At 41.0% G+C, this 6,042-nt stretch overlaps 1 long non-coding RNA gene across 1 annotated transcript; it reads right to left on the reverse strand.

The window, feature by feature from the left end:
* Window positions 1-223: 223 nt before the first annotated feature.
* Window positions 224-2,211, reverse strand: LOC147624177 (uncharacterized). Its single transcript, XR_015269137.1, has 2 exons — window positions 746-2,211; window positions 224-637 (listed from the first exon to the last, which is right to left on the reverse strand). It is a non-coding gene; the product is annotated as an uncharacterized LOC147624177 (long non-coding RNA).
* Between the last annotated feature and the right edge of the window lie 3,831 nt (window positions 2,212-6,042).

Raw genomic sequence — 6,042 nt, forward strand, 5'->3', positions numbered from 1 at the left:
TCTTAAATAAATACCTTTATATTTTTATATAATATTGTTTTATGTGCTGGTATGTTGAAACACACAAGCTTGACAGGCATTCAAGAAAATGGAACGTATGAGAGGATGTGTACATGGCATGATATAGGCAAAAGGGATGTGTACTTTAACAATGTAATTTATCACATTATTCAAAATTACGACATATTCAAAATTATTCAACTTTGTTTTATACAACTACACATTTGAGAAAGAATCGAACTCATATTAAAATTATATGTCAAAATTTTTCTTGCTTCCCAACAAAGTTTTAATCTTGCTTGTGTGGTTGGTTGGGCCCTTGTAGTGTGTTCCAAGGGAGAGTGTTTACGATTGCATGTGAATCTGAGTTCCCAATAGACAAAGCAGACGCACTTTTTGAGAGGAGTCTCCTTGGGTAGTTACATTTAGGGCCGTTCTTCTCAGTATTAAAACAATGCCTTGTTTGCCATTCTTAATGATCCCTTCGTCACATAAACTTTAGCTTTGCACTTGAGAACCTCTTTGGCTGCATGGCTCATTTTGTCAGCATGCACCACTCGTAGCACCTCAAGTGATAAGCTAGGTAGTGCCCAAGTGCAAAATCCCTTCTGAACTTCTCTTGTGCACCTCCTTCCTCCTTGCAAAGGAGTCAACAGGAAAAAACAGCTGTAGTCACAAGTTTGTTAGGAGTGGTGCCTACATCTAACATTTTTGTAGGAAAAAAAAGAGAGGTGAAGGAATTTACCACCAAGTCTTCATCTTTTTCATGACTTGCATAGCTTACTGATGTCAATGCTTCTTGACGTATTGCAGGGGGCCAGAGCTCGAGATGCCACGTATTTTCTTACTACTAGCTAGTGTTGTATGCTTGTCAAGCTCCATTGTAGTAGACACTTGACTGTAAAAAGGCTCTGCATATTTTTAATTGCAAGCAAGGTAGAAGCAATTGTGTCCTCAATACAAGAGCTAAAACCATATGATAGGTACTCCACAAACTTTGAGAAGTCACTATCACTATGGCTGATCTTGAGTTGACCTATTGTGTTGGGGGCAAGGACAGACAATGTTTCATCCTCCCTCAGACCCATGGCCTTTTGAATATCATCTAAAAATAAAAACTCTTACCCATCCATGATGACAGGGTTCAAGAGTTTAGCATCGCTAGAAAGGGAAACTATGCATGAAGATACGGGGAGAAATCTAGATGATGAAAAAGATGTGCATGGGGAGTTCGAAGGTAATAGGTGGCACTTTCTTGTTAGGAAGGTAGAAAAAGTATTGTGTTTATTTTTTCTATAAAAGGGGCTTTTGGCTAAAGGCCATGGTGGGGTTTTTTTGAGGTTCCCATTAGAGAATTTGGAGGAGCGAGCGGAGTTTTTTGGGAGAAAGAGACGGAGAGGAAGGGAAAGCGGTGTGATCAAGTTTAGGCTAGACCAGAGCAGAGGGAAAGTGGTGTGATCATGTTTAGGCTAGACCAGAGAAGAGGGAGTGTATGTGAGTCAAAGCATCAGCTGAAGGTTACAAAGGCAAGCCTAGAATCTCTTATTGCATTTCTCTTGGAACTTGGTGCTACCCAGGACTTTGCTCAACTGCAATTTGTGTTTGAAGAAGAAGCTCTGTAGAAGTGGCTGCAGAATTCAACAAAGAGGTTTGAAGCTCTGAAGGATCCCTCAATTTTTATTCCTTTTTACTCTTGTTTGAGCCCATGGTCTCAAGATTGTTGAGATTTGTTTTGGTTTTATCTATATGCAAAAAACAGAGTGCTTGGGTTTGAATCTGTTGTCAGAGGACGATTGAGTTTTGTGATATGGTGTTTTGGTTATGGTTGTTATGTTGTTTTGATTGAGATTGTTGAGAAAAGTCAATATGTGAGTGGAGATATGAAGTCTACTGAGTCAGGGTTGACTTAGATAGGGTCAGTTGAGAGTCAGCAGTGGTCAGTTGATGTCAAGATCAGATAGCTAAGGGTGTAGAACAGTTGAGTGTCAAGATCAGACAGCCGAGGGTGTAGAACAGGTAGTCTGTAGAGGGGTGTTGACATGTTCAGTAGGGTTCTAGAGCAAGGGATTTGAGGGTTGATGATTCTGGAGAAAAATTTGAGATTCTAAAGGACAAGAATCTAACAGAGGTCAGTAACCATCGGTTGATAGTCAGCTCGATTCAAATAAAGTCACCAGCAGATCAAAGGAGGTCAGCTAAGGTGTTAGGAATGAAGATCAAGGTGGTTCAAAGTTAAAGCTGACCCAGGCAAACATTTTGGTGGGTTAACCGATTCAGATGGAGAGGATTCAGGTGTCCAATTGCATCAACAGAGGATCGGAGAATAGCCTGCAACGCTGATGCCTTGGGCTCGGTGTTCTCATGCTATAGAGACAGATTCTGTTTGCTCTTCCCAACGTTGATAAATTTTACTGCACAAATAAAACAATTTTATAGATACAAAATTATCAATATTAAAATTTCATGCAGATAAATTTTACACGCAAAAATAAAACAATTTTACATACACAAAATTAATCATATTATAATTTCATGTGGATAAATTTTATGCGCACAAAAGTCGTACAAAAGTTATGTATAGAAATAAGAAAACAAATTCATTATTGGGGTAGAACTTGTACAACCTTATGTATACTTGATTAAGATAACACGAAGAGGTTGTAAGTCAATGCAAGCTACCAATTTCTATGCCCTTCGCCGTATCTCCTATCACCCCCGCAAAAGTGAAGATACCATCTAGCCCAAAATGCAAAACCATGTTTTCAATCATCATTTACTATAATGTGGTACATGTCATTTTCATGCACAATGATTGAAAGCTCAACTTCTTGCTTGGTGATGGTATCAAAAACTAAGGGCTCCCTCTCATTCCTAGTATTCTTATCGTTTTTATGGGAGCACCATTGTGAATTTTGCTTGCCTATGTGAAACCGCGTATTGTTCTTCTCCTAACCAGTGAACGTTTAATCAGGTCCCCTTGATTATTGATGTTCAACCACCTTTGTGTTCTAGTCTTTGGGAAGCAACATATCAAGTTCCTCATACGCTCTCCTTGCAAACATACACAATGGGTGCCCCCTACACACTTCACACCTAAGGAAAATGAAAACTGAAACATGAAGTGGTATGAACTAAGAAAATTTATCTTTGTGTGAGTCATGCATACACTTCATATGGAAGCATGGATGGATGTCGTCATGAAGGCAACATCAAAAGCTTTCAATGTGGTGAAGTTATCAAGGAGAGGCCATTCTTGGCTATTTAGGGATGGAAGAGAGAGAGGTTCAAGTCCCATAGTCATGTTGAGATGAAGGGATAATGTAAGAGGCATTATAGAAGAAAACACTGTCACACCAACAATCATAGATGTTTTCTCCCCTACATATAAAATCTCTCCAAGTTCTAAATGAAGTGCTTTGAAAGACCCTATCAGGCATTCTAGGGAGGGGCTACCACTCAATTTGGGGGAAAAATATATGCGGGATAGATTTTAAAAAAAGCCAACACAAAAAATATCAAATGCAACAAATAAGGAAGCCTTCTGCAATCAACCAACAAGTTTGTACTTATAATTTGCTCCAAAATTTATATGTTGTGTTAGCTCCAACTTGAGTAGTGATGGTGGATAGACATGTTGGACTTTCACAATACGTCCACCATCCTTATTGATTTGAAAATCGAGGATTCTACCTTTCCAATGGTGGTTAGGAGGTGAGATGAACCTTCTTTGAATCTTATGAGCCTCTTTCATAGACAATTGCATGGTAACCCACATAAGCCTGTTGTTGTATAGAGTAGAAATCCAATGATGGCTTTTGGTCTTCTTCTAGCAGGAGGACCCATTGTGTAAGCTTCTGTGAAGGAGATATAGAGAAGATGTGTGACGTGAAGGAAAAAAGACATTGCATGGGTGCTACAGATCTACAAGAGCCTAGAATGTGATACAAAAGCTTGAAGCGGATTTATGGTGGACGACGAAGGGGGAAGATAGCAAATAACAAAGGAAGAGTTTAGAGAGGTTAGAAATAAAGAAAATGAGAGAATATAGGGGAGGAGGAGGGAGGGAATGAGGAGGGAGATGCTAAAAGGAGGGAGCGAGGTAGGAAGGAAGGGATGGAGGAGGGAGGGAGGTAGGGACGAAGGGCTTAAAGGAGGGAAAGTGAGTTATGCATATGTAAAACGGGAAAGTAGGGTATGCAAGATCTAGAGGTTGTAACAAGATGTTGGATGGTGAAGATGAGGACCAAGAATATGAGCCACTCCCGGAGCCTACCGACTCCAAGGACTAGATTCACATTTTGGCAACCATGAAAAGTCTTCCACAAAAGCTTGGGACAAGGTTTGCACCAAGAATATGGGCCACTCCTAGAGTCTGTCGACTCTAAGGACTTCTGGAAACCATGAAAACTCTTCCACATAAGCTTCGGACAAGGTTTACACGATTGGACGGTGTCAAAATCACATCCTTGTTCATGCTCAACACATTCAAAATAGAACTAGCGGTGGAACTGGCTCGGCTTGAGTTAGAGTTCCCCTAAAAAGACCATCCAGTTGCGTAGCCCACCTTTGTTGACATAAGGACTAAACATAACTTTTTATCTTGGAAGACGTGAACCTCATAAGGCCACCCACGTCTCACACCATCCACAACAACCATTACCCCTGTAAACAATTGCTAATCCATAACCATCAATTGTTTTAAAGCTGAATTTTATATTGGAGCTAAACCTACGTCATTTTTATGTGACCCCCACAGGTACAATAAAAGAGAGTATCATCCTTGAGAGGGGATGGATTATAGCCACTAATTGTGTAGTCATTTGAAGTAAGAGAACCGCAACACTCAAGCTTCCCCATACATCATGACACCAACACAACCATCCAAGATTGCGGTGACCGTCATTCCTCTATAAACAACAGGTAACACAGCATTCATTTCATCGCTTTGAAGTAGTGTCCCAACTTGTTCATGGGCACTTTTGGCTGTCCTTTTGTCTTGGGTAGGGAAGAAGACTGCTCACTCTGGCACGGCTCATCCTCCTCCTCTTCAGGTTCAGGTTCATTAGTGTGGGCTCTTAAATTTAAATTCATCCAGTCAAATAAGTCTCTCCAAATTTAAGAATTTCTCTTGTAAAAGAGAACTTATCAAGACAAGGATAAGAAGCTTGTAAGGCCTGCTATGTCCCTCGTGCAATATGCGGGCTCACTTAGTGCCTGTACTCACTTAGTGCCTGTACTCACTTGAAGGTGGACTTGGACCTCCCAATGTGTATGAGATGTGCACTTGTCCTTCCCTAGGACTCTAGTGGGGTCAAAATGAAGTCGCCACCTATCATATTAGAAAAAATATTGTGGTGACTATGATGATCCATGGAAGGCCAACTTTCACCTCCCAAGGAATCCTCCTTCACTGCATCTAGCAATGTGGAATCTAGTTGGATTGGTTCTGGCGAGACAAAGGCTCTGAGACTGACTATTTTTGGGCCTCTTAAGAATGGTTATGGTTTCGGTAAGGCCTTTGGTAGTAGGCACTATGGTTCCCTCATTGGTTCTAGAATAGGACCAGGGATCTGATCAGGCAGGGTCAATGGTACTCGACGACTTGCTCAAGTATTGGCTCTAATTCAACCTGCACCTTCCTTACAAGCTTTTGGGCTTATTTCATTTGCTCTTTCTTCAACACGGGTTTAGGGTACTCTTTGAGTTTCTTTGGAAGGTTTGCATGGTCAATGGGTTTCTATTCTTTAGGAAGAGATGGTTTGAAGAGGATATCGCTCATCTCCAACGAGAGACGTAGATTTGGAGCTATCGTACTAACAATGGTCACAATGTCGTTGCCCTTTGACAACTGATCGTGAGTTGTGTTTCCCCGTGCTCTTCAAGGTCATCTTCTTCTGGACCTCTGGTTCTCGTTCATTACCCTTTTTAGGGGTTGTTGTTGCAACCTTTGGCCCCTCTTACTCTTGGCCTACTGGCTTCGAGGTCAAAGCCTAGGCTTTCTATTTATTAGCAGCCTTAGATGTTACTTTGCTTGCCGCCCTT

The sequence above is a fragment of the Cibotium barometz genome, chromosome 25 (assembly GCF_041138505.1).
Source record: "Cibotium barometz isolate CiBa-2024 chromosome 25, ASM4113850v1, whole genome shotgun sequence".
In the NCBI taxonomy this organism is placed as follows: domain Eukaryota; kingdom Viridiplantae; phylum Streptophyta; class Polypodiopsida; order Cyatheales; family Cibotiaceae; genus Cibotium; species Cibotium barometz.